We start from the raw sequence: 14,574 nt of genomic DNA, 5'->3' as shown, positions 1-14,574 counted from the left end.
GTGTACCCGGACTTCACTTGCGGCAATATGGCTCTCTTGCTTTGACGCATTGTTTTTGAGTGTTTTTACTTCCTCTTCGAGATAACCAACGCGCTCGAACACGCTCTCCAGCTGAGTAACTCTTGCATTAAGCTCACTGACCTCTTTCTTCAGCACCACAAATTTGTCTTCTAGTTTTTTGCATACGAATTCAATGAGCCTTTTTTCCGAGTCCAAAATTTGCTTAGCAATCAGATCGTTGAACTTAGCAAATCGCTGATCCATGCTTTGCATTAAACTAGGAGAGAAGCCGCTGATCCGTTGCACCTTTTTGGCGCTATCAACCTCGTTATTAAGGTCGTCACCACGACGCTTACCATTGACTTGATCCATGGTGTTCGAAAAAAAACGGGCCAAAAATAATGTTCGAAGAAACTGGGTGGCAGCTCTAACGCAGCTTAGATTATTGTGACGCAGGCTTCAAGTTTAGCATAGACGCAAACCACAAAATAAAGCTTGAAGCACAAACAAACTTCAGTGACTATAAAACTTTTGGCGGGAAGATACACAGTTGATGAAGGTGTGAAGGTTTCAAAAAAAAAAATGTTTAGGGTTTAACCACCACATAGCTGCCAATTGCACTCTGAAACAGAGATGTAGTAAATGTCTGGGAGAACATGGGGCAAAAAACTGCCAGGAGAGCATGCCCATTAATAAATGTGGTAATTGCGTAGATGCCAATAGTCAGTTATACTGTTTTCACACAGAAACTTAATGATCTCATTTCACCTGCTAATGAAATCGTAAATTTTTTGCTTTCACACAGAAGTAACTGCTCGATTAGTATGAAGGATGAGACAGACAACCATGGCGGAACGATACAAGGTGGGAGCATGGTGACATACCTACAAACAAACAAAATTCCATGTACTTGTAAATTCGATGGACAAATGTCAAAATCGTACTGCGCCGGTAGTTGATGTATCAAATCAAATAAAAAAGGTTATAATCAGCTTTTCGATACGGCCACCTTGTATCGTTCCGCCATGCAGACAATGACATTTGCTTTGAAAACTAAGAAGCGGAAACGGAAGCGGAAAGCTGCCAACAGAGTTGCATTGTGTTTTTGACATCATTAGGCATTCGATTAGCTACTAATGAAATAATAATAAATTCGTATTTTGTAGGGAAGATTGAGCTCAATAAGCGTCTTAATGTAGAAAACTGCCTTTATTATTCAATAAGCCGTCTGTGTGAAAACAGTATTAGGTTTTAAGCTCAATATAGACGATAACATAATGAGCCATGACTGCCCAGTTTATCAAAGGAAGCTTAAACTGGAAAAACAACGAGTTGGTTTTTAGCAACCAAGACGTACAAGCCCAGTAATAAATGTTTTTGATTTGAAATGTGTCTACTTGAATATTTGCAGTTTGTTAGCAAATAAAGCAGAGCTCGAAAAAATGATAGAAGAAGTGGATCCGGACATTGTTTTACACTCAGAAACACGCATAACTTCAGATATTCTTGATTCTGAAATTAATATTGCACCGTATACATTAATTCGCTGCGACTCTCATAGTAGACATATGGGAGGGGTCGTTTTATTACTGAAAAGGAAATCAAGTACAAAGTCAGGTTTAATCGATCAATTGATAGAAATGTATGGTGTGCTATAGTAAAATTAAAGCAAGTGGACATAAAGTGGCAAATAGGTGTGTTGTACCATTCCCCAAGCCCTAGTGACAGTGAATTTTTAAATCACGTAGAGAGTATTTTATCAGAAGTATTAGAATCAGGTACGAATTCCCTTCTAGTTGGAGATTTCAATATAAACTTAAATATTAACTCTTCGAGTAGCTACAAACTGAATGAAATTTGTACACGTAGCGTAATGAAACAAAAAATAAATTTCAATACAAGAGTCGCGGAAACTTTTCAAACAAAAATAGATTTATTATATGCAAACGCTGATATACTGTCTTGTGTAAATCTTGAAGACCACAGAATATCCGATCACGAAACTATTTCATTTGCTATAAAAGTAAGTAATTCAAACCCGTTACGAAGAGCCATTTCATCAACATCCTCGGAGAATTATTCTGCCGATAACTTGACCACGCTACTGAGGAATTGCGATCTCAGTTTAATAAGAAGCATGAATGTCACCTACATGGTCAACTATATAAATACTTGTTTACTAGATTGCAGGGATGCACCTTAACGTTAAGCTAATCGTTTATCAAAAAATTTCCATCGTTTCCGTTGAAACACTTCGAATTATTATCGATAAAGAAATTATCAAGATAAATTGTATCTCGTTTTTAACCGAAACGAAAAGCTTTCGTTAACGTTAAAAACGTTAACAAAAACCTGATACTTGATGTTTGAATTGGGTTGGCAATGCTATAGCCATGGTGAAGCCGTAAGGTGGTAACAGCGAGCGGACATACACACAAACTCCATGCAATGTTTTTATGTAATTCGTTGGTGGTAATGTCAAAAATACTCTGAGAAATGTTCGTACTGTCAAAATTCATGAGAAAAGTTGCAATCAGCTTGGCTAATGCTTTCACCTTTAATGACTCCGCCATCAATCAGCTTTGCCAGCATAGTTTGAAATTAATAATCAACATAAACGATTTGATTTCGTTTTGATATGGCAGGAAACGAAACAAAATCATTTCGTTAATTTGACGTTCTTAACGTTAATAAACGAAACAAAGTCATTTCGTTAATTATCGTAACGAAATGATATCGGTTCGTTGGTTAAGCATGCCTGCTAGATTGTATGGGAGTACTAACGTTTGAAAAAAACAGTACGGTAAAGTTAAGAAATAAATGGTATGACCAAGAATTGACAGAATTGAATAAACTAAAATACCGGTTGCACTCACAAGCTAGGGCAACGGCTGACTATATCGAATATAACATGGTCGCGAAGTACTACAAAATACTAAACAAATTTAAAAAGATTAAATACATGGAGAATAACATTGATATCAATAGTTCAGATAGCAAACTAATATGGCAGCATCTTAAGCATGCTGTAAACTTAACAGGCCACAAGAAAAGATCTTGACGGTGATCGTAAAAGGTGTGACATATGATACACCTCGCGATATTGCTGAAGCATTGAACTCCTTCTTTATAGATAGCATTGTTGATATAAACAGGGAAATTGAAGTTGTTCAATGTCAGAAGGACTTCCAATTTACAGCTAGGTCATGTTTAAAATTCGAAGAAATTACGGTTGAGGATGTTACACGTATAGCAAAAAGGTTCAAAAATAAAACTGGAGGGAAAATTTACTTTCAGAAGGCGTAATTAAAGTTTCAGTATCGTACATGGGTTTCTTCTATGCAACCGCTATAAACAAATCCATGACTACTGGAATAGCGCCAGACATGTGGAAAATTTCGGAAAGTAAAAGGTTCAATAATGGCAGAAGAACTAAGGCCGATAAATACATTGCCGAACATAGAAAAAATTCTAGAAATTGTAATAAAAAATCAACTGCTTAATTACTTAGAAAATAATAAAATCCTTATAAAGGGACAATCCGTCTTAAATTACGTTATATCTAGCTGGAAGTAAGAGCTGAGCCTGAAAAAACATATAGTAGCAGTTTTCATTGACCTGAAAATAGCGCTCGAAACAATTGATAGGAATATAATGCTCGATAAACTACAAAAAATTGGTATTAGGGAAAATGAATTGCAGTGGTTTAGAAGCTTTTTATCAGACCGGAAACAAAGAACAACCATCGAGTCAGTAGTCTCATCCGAGGCACAAGTGGACATAGGTTTACCACAAGGTCGGTATTAGCACCAATCCTGTTGCGCTACTTGAAGTAAATGAAACGGAAATTTCAATAGCAAGGAGCAAAATGCAAGAAGATTTGGACTCATTGTATAGATGGCTTTGCATTAATAAACTCAAGCTTAACGTCAACAAAACTAAGTGCATGGTTTTATCTAGGACGACCAATAAAGAATAACTTAATTTAGATCTAAAAATAATGAATACAAGCATTGCGGATGTCAAAATATTTAAGTACTTAGGGATCCTGATTGACAATAAACTCAGGTTTACGGATCATATTGATTATATTGTGTCCAAAATGGGCAAAAAAATTGAATTTTGGAAGAGATCGTGTAAGAAATATATGTTGAAAGTATATAGATCCATCATAGAACCGCACTTCTTATATTGCCCTACAATATTCTTTATTGCCAATGAAACACAAGTAGACAAATAAACACAGAGGAACCTTATGCATCAGGTCAAAAACATATATCGCTCGCAATCAGATGGGAAAGAATTCCGGAAAATATCGTCCCAGACAAACAGTTGGAGTGTTTATGTGAATCACGTAGATTCTTACAACAATGCTATATTATAGTTGGTTGTGTGTAGATAAAAGCTGGTACAGGGAGGATTGGAAACGCGTCCTTTCCAACCGTCCGATAAGAGTGGCTCGTTCTTTGTCATACCCGAGAAATGGAAAATGGCCAAGGTGGTCCCGCTACTAAAGCCTGGGAAACCAGCTAACATAGGTGAGTCATATCGTCCGATATCTCTCCTATCGCCAGTGGCAAAGACGCTTGAAGCCATTTTGCTCCCTTATTTCCAAGCACATTTGCAGCTAGCCCCTCATCAGCATGGCTTCAGAAAACTCCATAGCACTACCTCCGCGCTAAATGTCATTGGCACCCAGATAAATTGCGGTTTGAATCAATACCCCCACCACCAGTACTCGTAGCGCTAGACCTATCAAAAGCCTTTGATACGGTCAACCATGGCTCGTTACTGCAAGACCTGGAAGGGTCTACCCTTCCCCCATGTCTTAAAAGATGGACCGCAAATTATCTGGGTGGACGGCAGGCATCGGTGCAATTCAGAAACGAAACATCAAAACCACTTCAGAATTCTGCAGTTAAACTGTAATGGACTAACTGGGAAGATTACGGAGATAGTCGATTTCATGAAGCGGCACAACATCCGCATTGCTGCGATTCAAGAGACTAAACTCACAGCAAGATCTGCATTGCAGACCTGCTCTGGGTATAATGTCCACAGGAAGGACCGCGAGAGCGGAAATGGAGGCGGCCTCATGTTTATTATACACCACTCTGTGCAATATCATATATTTTATCCTGGCATCGACCGCAGGAACAATGTCTTAGAACGTCAAGGCCTATCTGTCCGGTCAGGAGATGCAAATCTAGAAATCATCAACATCTACATCCCTCCTGTCACCTGTTGCCCCAGTGGATACCGCCCTAAAATCGAGGCCTTACTCACTGGCAACAATCGCATTATCTTAGGCGATTTCAATGCCCATTACGACCTATGGCATTCAAACTTGCGGGCGGACAGTAGGGGTGAGATGTTGGCGGATCAAATAGAAGAAACGACGTTCTGCACAATAAACGTAGATGCCCCCACACGTATGGTAGGAAGCTGTCATAGCTCGCCAGATATCTCAATCGTGAGCGCAGAACTCGTAAACTGCGTCAACTGGCAGCCGATGGTAACATTGGCATCCGACCACCTGCCCATACTTAAACATAAAAACGCACTTTCATAAACTTCAAAAAAGGAAAGTGGGAAGAATATAAATCTGCAACAGACAGCAGCTTTGCTGCCCTCCCTATCCCGACTGATGCCCGGAGCGTGCCTTCCGTAAGGTCATTGAATCCACCTCGGCACATTTCATTCCCGCCGGGAGAATTCCCGAAATCCGGCCCCACTTCCCGGCGGAGGCCGCGAGCTTAGCGATGGAACGCGACCTTATAAGACAGCTTGATCCAGGCGACCCCCAAATAAGGGATATAAACCAACGCATCAGATTGCTTGCGGACGAACACAAGCGGGCGAAATGGGAAGAGCACCTAAGAGGTTGTAACCTCTCTACCGGTGTAGGTAAACATTGGTCCACCGTAAAGTCCCTATCGAATCCGACTAAGCACAAAGACAAAGTTTCCATCGCCTTTGGCGATATGGTGCTGTCGGATGCGGAAAAATGCGCGAGCGCTTTCTGCCGACAATATATAATGCATCCTACGGTCGACAAAGATAGACGGAGAGCCAATAGACACGCACATAAACACAAATTCAGCGCGTCCCCAATCACCATCACCGCTAGAGAGGTTGAGGACGCCATTGGTCGCGCTAAATCATCCAAAGCAGTGGGCCCAGACGGCATAGCCATGCCGATGCTTAAAAACCTAGGGAAAGAGGGTTTCAAATATTTAGCGCATGTCTTCAACCTGTCTCTCTCAACCTTTGCCATACCCGAGAAATGGAAAATGGCCAAGGTGGTCCCGCTACTAAAGCCTGGGAAACCAGCTAACGTAGGTGAGTCATATCGTCCGATATCTCTCCTATCGCCAGTGGCAAAGATGCTTGAAGCCATTTTGTTCCCTTATTTTCAAGCACATTTGCAGCTAGCCCCTCATCAGCATGGCTTCAGAAAACTCTATAGCACTACCTCCGCGCTAATGTCATTAGCACCCAGATAAATTGCAGTTTGAATCAATACCCCCACCATAGAACAGTAGTCGTAGCGCTAGACCTATCAAAAGCCTTTGATACGGTCAACCATGGCTCATTACTGCAAGACCTGGAAGGGTCTACCATTCCCCCATGTCTTAAAAGGTGGACCGCAAATTATATGGGTGGTCGGCAGGCATCGGTGCAATTCAGAAACGAAACATCAAAACCAAGGAGAATTAAACAAGGGGTGCCACAGGGTGGTGTCCTATCCCCACTTTTGTTTAATTTCTACATATCTAAGCTACCTTCACCACCGGAAGGAGTCACAATCGTTTCCTACGCCGATGACTGCACAATAATGGCCACAGGCCCGGGCCCAGAGATCGATGAGCTATGCAATAAAATAAACGGCTATCTCCCTGATCTCTCCAGTTTTTTCGCCTCGCGAAACCTGGCATTGTCACCGACTAAATCTTCCGCGACCTTATTTACAACATGGACGCCCCAAATGTCGACCATATTGAACATCCACGTCGATGGCACTACGCTACCGACTGTCCTACACTCCAAAATCTTGGGTGTGACGTTTGATCAGGATCTACATTTTGGTGCGCACGCAACCGCAATTGTTCCGAGAATTCAGAGCCGTAATAAAGTCCTCAAATCCCTTGCTGGCAGTACCTGGGGAAAAGATAAAGAACCGCTCATGACCACATACAAAGCAATTAGCCAGCCGATTACGTGCTACGCGTCACCCATATGGTCGCCAAGCCTAAAAACTACCTACTGGAAGAAACTACAGGCCTGCCAAAATACTGCTCTCAGAATCGCCACGGGCTGTCTTCTTATGTCCCCAGAACACCATCTGCATAATGAGGCGAGAATACTCCCCATCAGGGAGAGAAATGAGATGCTGACCAAACAGTTTCTGTTGAATACCCAGAAACCTGGGCATCCCAACAGACATCTGATTGACGAACCAGCACCGCCTAGGGGCCTAAGGAGTCATCTCCGTAAGCATTTTGAGGAAATACGGCACCTGAGAACCCAGCCTTATGAAGCGAAAAAACACAAGCAGGTCCTTGGTGAACTCCATAGACAGGCGTCGGACCTTTATGTCGGGAATTGCCCGGTGAATCCAGTACTTGAAGAAAAATATCCAGAACTCGCGGAAGAGGAACGCATACTCCCCAGGGACCGCGTGTCACTCTTGCTCAACTTCGTTCTGGATACTGTAACAGGTTAAACTCTTACCTATCCAGAATCAACCCTGACATACAAAATGTATGCCCCGCTTGCAATGTGTCCCCACATGACACCAACCATCTCTTCAATATTAATGTGGAACTAACGCCTCTAACACCCCTTTCCTTATGGTCCACCCCTGTTGAAACGGCAAGTTTCCTTGGACTCCCGTTAGAGGATATTGATGACAATTTGTGATCGGTCGCGGCTATTAGGTGGGGCGAGCATTGCTACAACAACAACAACAACAAACATGGGGTGCCACAGGGTGGTGTCCTATCCCCACTTTTGTTTAATTTCTACATATCCAAGCTACCTTCACCACCGGAAGGAGTCACAATCGTTTCCTACGCCGATGACTACACAATAATGGCCACAGGCCCAGGCCCAGATATCGATGAGCTATGCAATAAAATAAACGGCTATCTCCCTGATCTCTCCAGTTTTTTCGCCTCGCGAAACCTGGCATTGTCACCGACTAAATCTTCCGCGACCTTATTTACAACATCGACGCCCCAAATGTCGACCATATTGAACATCCACGTCGATGGCACTATGCTACCGACTGTCCTACACCCCAAAATCTTGGGTGTGACGTTTGATCAGGATCTACATTTTGGTGCGCACGCAACCGCAATTGTTCCGAGAATTCAGAGCCGTAGTAAAATCCTCAAATCCCTTGCTGGCAGTACCTGGGGAAAAGATAAAGAAACGCTCATGACCACATACAAAGCAATTAGCCAGCCGATTACGTGCTACGCGTCACCCATATGGTCGCCAAGCCTAAAAACGACCCACTGGAAGAAACTACAGGCCTGCCAAAATACTGCTATCAGAATCGCCACGGGCTGTCTTCTTATGTCCCCAGAACACCATCTGCATAATGAGGCGAGAATACTCCCCATCAGGGAGAGAAATGAGATGCTGACCAAACAGTTCCTGTTGAATACCCAGAAACCTGTGCATCCCAACAGACATCTGATTGACGAACCAGCACCGCCTGGGGGCCTAAGGAGTCATCTCCGTAAGCATTTTGAGGAAATACGGCACCTGAGAACCCAGCCGTATGAAGCGAAAAAACACAAGCAGGTCCTTGGTGAACTCCATAGACAGGCGTCGGACCTTTATGTCGGGAATTGCCCGGTGAATCCAGTACTTGAAGAAAAATATCCAGAACTCGCAGAAGAGGAACGCATACTCCCCAGGGAAACGCGTGTCACTCTTGCTCAACTTCGTTCTGGATACTGTAACAGGTTAAACTCTTACCTATCCAGAATCAACCCCGACATTAAAAATGTATGTCCCGCTTGCAATGTGTCCCCACATGACACCAACCATCTCTTTAATTGTAATGTGGAACCAACGCCTCTAACACCCCTTTCCTTATGGTCCACCCCTGTTGAAACGACAAGTTTCCTTGGACTCCCGTTAGAGGATATTGATGACAATTTGTGATCGGTCGCGGCTATTAGGTGGGGCGAGCATTGCTACAACAACAACAACAGTGGTTGTTTCTGCTGAGCTGCTAGCTTTTTGGTTGACCGGAATCAAATGCATTCCGACAGGATAAATAATAAAACTGTGTAATCATACGTCTTGGGGTAGGGCAGAATTGAGAACACGTCCTTCCAACCTCCCAATGAGATGACTCCAAGACCCGCCCGTTGGGACCACCAGTTCCCGTGCTGATCGGAATCTCAGGCATTCCGACACCCCAAACGCTAGAAATCCTATTATTATTAAAATATAGTTATAATTTGTAATAATCTAAGTTTTAGGCTTAAAACGCCGTAATAATAAATAAATATAATATAATATATAACAGTATTTAAAACAAAATTATATGAATATTGTAAAACCTTAGCTATAAGATAAAAAACTGTAATATTTTCTAATTTACGAATTAGGCTTCTGGCCGTAATAAATAAATAATCTAATCTAAATATAGGTGATTTGATATACACCAAATCTCAAAAGTACTTAAACCAGATTATAGATTTCTGCTATCAGAGATACTATCAACTCGCAGCAAAAGTTTAACATCATCGGCGAACATCAAACATTTTACAAACTTGAAGTGTGAAGGTAGATCATTAATGAACAATAAAAATAACAATGGGCCACAGTGGGTACCTTGAGGAGTACCGGACCATACGTTTACGCAACTGCTCGAGGTGTCTGAACCCATCTTTACAAATAGTTTTCTGCCACTAAGAAAACTAGAGAAAAAGTCTAGAAGTAAACCAGTAATACCATAAAGCTTCAATTTATGTAACAGGATAGCATGGTCCACCTTGTCAAACGCTTTAGAAAAATCCGAGTATATGACATCTAGTTGGGATTGGTAATTAACTGCCCTTACGATCTCATGGGAGGCTAAAAGAAAATTTGAGCATGTGGATCTGCCTGGCATAAATCCATGTTGGCAGTTACTGATCGAGCTTCGTACGTGCAGGTAAAGTTTCGATGAAGAATAGTGTCGAACAACTTGGCCAGCGTACTTTGCTTTACTACAGGCCTATAGTTGCATATATTATTTCGGTCCCCTGATCAGGCGTGGACAACAGGGAGTCACAAAAGATTTATAAAAGTTACGAGGACATGTGGTTTTGGGATCTAGCCCAGAACAACCTGTCCGATGCAACCTTCCCTTTCAGATGACACACTGACAAGAGTATGACCGTCCTAAAACGATTATTTTCCGGCAAACGCAGCAAAACCATTTCTCAGGACCGGGTCAGAAGACGGACCCGGATTGGGTTCGATACCTTCCCGGAGGAGGAGTATGGCGTAGTCCCGCTGCAAAGAGATGGTGGGTGGATGACAATTTGTGCGAGGGACACAACAAATTAAACGGGGTTACACTGAAATGACAGTCCTTGGTCGGGAAAAGTCCCGAGTCGCTCCGGATAGCACAGACCGCCTTGGAAAGCGGTTCGTACCGCTGTGTTCTCAGGTGCCGTATTTCCTCATAATGTTTACGGAGATGACCCCTTAACACCCTGGGCGGTGTTGGCTCATCAATCAGATGTCTTTTGGGATGTCCATGTTTCTGGGTATTCAACAGGAACTATTTTGTTAGCATTTCGTTTCTTTCCCTAACGGAGAGTATTCTCTCATTATGTATGTAGATGGTGTTCTGGGGACATACGAAGACAACCACGTCGCGGTTCTTAGGGCAGTATTTTGGCAGGCATGTAGCTTCTTCTAGTGAGTAGTCCCTAGGTGACGCGTAGCATGCAATCGGCTGACCAATTGCTTTGTAAGTGGTAATGAGAGTTTCTTTATCTTTACCCAAAGTACTGCCAGCAAGAAATTTGAGGATTTTATTGCGGCTCTGGAATTTCGGTACAATTGCGGCTGTATGCTCACGAAAATGTAGATCCTGATCAAACGCCACCCAAGATTTTGGGGTGTAAGACATTCGGTGGCATTCATTTTTCGTTATTATCTGTGGAACGGGTAAAATTTTAAATTTCTGCCTTCGGGTTAATAATACTCAATACTCGCGTCGTCCTCCGGAATTTTGGGACGAGTTTTAGTGGTCGACCGCCGTTGTGTACGTTAAATATATATGAGGGGTCGACTGCTAATACGCAACCAAAAATGTCGACAGAGGTGTCAAACGACGCGTCTTGACATCAGTATTACTAATCCGAAGGCGGAAAAGTTTACCTCGTTCAAAAAATATTAACGAAAAACCGAAAAATTACCCGCGTGTCCCTTTGTACCGGGATCGTATCCATAGTATTTTTGCACAGAACACCTTTCTGGGTTGGCGGCCTTCGGCCGCGCTTATAAAAAATTACCCTGGGTGGGTTCAACACCGGTGTGGAGACCAAAACTATATCCGCGCAAAACACTTTTACCCACCGTTTTTCTTGTGTGTACTACAACATTACAACAACCACATGAAAATATCCGGCCAGAGATACCATTTTTCTTTTCCGCCTTCGTATTATTGTTTTCGAGCTCAATACGCGTCTTTTGACACCTCTGTCGATATTTTTGATAGCGTATTAGCAGTCAACCCCTCAACTAGACTTTTACCAAAAAATAACTATAAGACGCGATAGCCTCTGAAGGATTTTCGGCCGAGCTTCTCTTTCAATTTGCGTCGTGCTCCTTTTAGTGTTTCCTACAAATTTGCGGGACGGGACCTTGTTTAATGCCGAGGTGATAGTCTAGTTCTCCGCGCTTCTAATTCGTTCAAAAGGTATTAACGAAAAACCGAAATATGACGCCGGTTACCTCCGAAATCAATCTTTTTTCCAATTGATAAAAACTTGTTGTAAATTTTCGATGTTGCATTGACGAGAGTAGGACCCACGATGGTAATAGTTTACTTTAGGGTACAACTGCTAAAACTCGTCCAAATATATCGGGAGAGGTGTCAAAAGAAGCGCTTTGTACCCAGGATCACGAATCCGAAAACGGAACCTAAGAATTTTATTTCTGTGAAAAGAAAACTGGCCCCGGAGCGCTCCGAAACCGGGGGTGGGATCCATAGTATTTTTGCGCAGAACACTTTTCAGCAATGGCGGCCTTCGGCGGCGCGTATAAAAAATTAGGTAGTAGTGCAGTTTACGGTACCCACCCTAAAGTTGGGCTAAGATTTTCGAGTGAGGTATCAAAAGACGCGTATTAATCTCGAGAACAATAATCCGAAGGCGGAAAAGAAAAATGTTATCTCTGTCCGGAGATATTTGCAGTTGAAGTTGGCGATTTCCATGTGGTTGTTGTTGTGTGGTACCCCCAAAAAAAAGTGTGCATCACCGTGGCGGTAGCCACGGTTATACCACACACCCGGAATTGGCATGGCGTAGCCCAGGGTTATTTTTTATAAGCGCGGCCGAAGGCCGCCAACGCAGAAAGGTGTTCTGCGCAAAAATACTATGGATCCCACCCCCGGTTTTGGAGGGACCCGCGGGTCTTTTTTCGATTTTTCGTTAATATCTTTTGAACGGGTAAAAAAAGTTAACTTCCGCTTTCGGATTCTAGACGTGAATACGCGTCTTTTGATACCTCACTCGAAAATTTTGGGGTAATAGTCTAGTTGAGGGGTCGACTGCTAATACGCTACCAATAATATCGAGAGAGGTGTCAAACGACGCGTATTAATCTCAAGAACAATAATACGATGGGGGAAAAGAAAAATTGTATCTCTGTCCGGAGATATTTGCAGTTGAAGTTGCAGATTTCCATGTGGTTGTTGTTGTCGTACCCCCAAAAAAAAGTGTGCATCACCGTGGCGGTAGCCACGGTTATACCACACACCCGGACTTGGCATGGCGTAGCCCAGGGTTATTTTTTATAAGCGCAGCCGAAGGCCGCCAACGCAGAAAGGTGTTCTGCGCAAAAATACTATGGATCCGACACCCGGTTTCGGAGGTACCCGCGGGTCTTCTTCGGTTTTTCGTTAACATCTTTTGAACGCGTTAAAATTTTTATTTTCCGCCTTCGGATTATTAATACTGATGTCAAGACGCGTCGTTTGACCACTCTCTCGATATTTTTGGTAGTAGTCGACCCCTCCACTAGACTATTACCAATTTTGGCCCAAATTTCGGTGGGTACCGTAAACTGCACTATTACCAAAAATTACCCTGGGTGGGTCCAACACGGGTTTAGAGTCTAAAACTATATCCGCGCAAAACACTTTTACCCACAGTTTTTCTTGTGGGTACAACAAAATCACCAAAATTACAAAAACTACATGCAAATTTTCGATTTTGTTTGCAAATATCTCCGAAAAGAAATCAAATTCTTAATTCCCGCTTTCGGATTCGTGATTCGGGTCCAAAGCGCGTCTTTTTATACCTTTCCCGATATTTTTGGACGAGTTTTATCTGTTGTACCCTAAAGTAAACAATTACCCAAATTTTATATTCCTGCTTCTGATTATTATTAATAATAAGGTAAAAATGTATATTCGTTTAAAAGGAGCACGAACATAAACACGATTTTTTTAACATACTAAAATGGCGGCAGTGAAACAACGTATAGTTATGGGGCGCATGATATAAAACAGCTTATAGGATTTAAAATACTTGTTTTTAATTTATTTTTATCAAATTTTTTATATGGGGAAAAAAACAACTTGTTGTTGCTGGAAAAACAACTGATAGTTTGCTATTAATTTTGTTGCAACATTGCAACCATGTTTCCATATTTATGAATGTCCTTTTTTTTGCATATAAGTAGGCTCGTAATGCTAACATAAATTTACATTATAGAATATTTATATACTTGTATATGTGTTATTTCTGCGGTTACTGTAATGAAATAAAAATTATATATCTTACGGTTTTTATCCTTAAATCAAGATGCCTGACAACTAACACCCGCACTTCCACAAAAATTTGCTCTTGAATCAATAATTATTTTATTATTCACTTTCGGCTGGTTTACACTAAATTATTCAATCCTTAAAGTTTCAATTGACTATGATCAGCAACGAAGTATATTTCCAAATTCTTGCCACTATCCACTTTATAACATATATAGATCAATATTTTTAAAGTCGCAAACTTTTATGCACTTTTCATCGGAAAATGTATCTCAAGCGTTTATAAGATAATCAGACATAATGAGAGATGGTTACTATAAATCGCTTGAATATCGCAGTCAATTGGGGTTAGATCTAATTTGATCCGAAAATTATAGCTTTCAGCACATCACTAGGCCTGCTACGAATATATGGCACAGTAAGGCAAGGTGCACACGAGGCTACGCGTCATAGACGCGTACAAGATATTTTATGTAGATACAATTCCTCTACGTTCAAGATCTGCATACGTACCCTACAAGAATACTGACTATCATATGACTATCATCTGATTGTCAGCA

The 14,574-nt window shown here is 41.8% G+C and overlaps 1 protein-coding gene across 1 annotated transcript in view; it reads right to left on the bottom strand.

Moving 5' to 3' along the window:
* Positions 1–14,294, bottom strand: part of Kdm5 (Lysine demethylase 5) — a 624,217-nt gene extending 609,923 nt beyond the window's left edge. The window contains exon 1 of the mRNA XM_067766082.1: positions 14,031–14,294. The gene's annotated coding sequence lies outside the window, so the exon portion shown is untranslated. The remainder of the gene's footprint in view (positions 1–14,030) is intronic.
* Between the last annotated feature and the right edge of the window lie 280 nt (positions 14,295–14,574).

The sequence above is a fragment of the Eurosta solidaginis genome, chromosome 2 (genome assembly GCF_040869045.1).
Source record: "Eurosta solidaginis isolate ZX-2024a chromosome 2, ASM4086904v1, whole genome shotgun sequence".
Taxonomy (NCBI): domain Eukaryota; kingdom Metazoa; phylum Arthropoda; class Insecta; order Diptera; family Tephritidae; genus Eurosta; species Eurosta solidaginis.
This window is presented reverse-complemented; position numbering and strand designations above follow the sequence as displayed.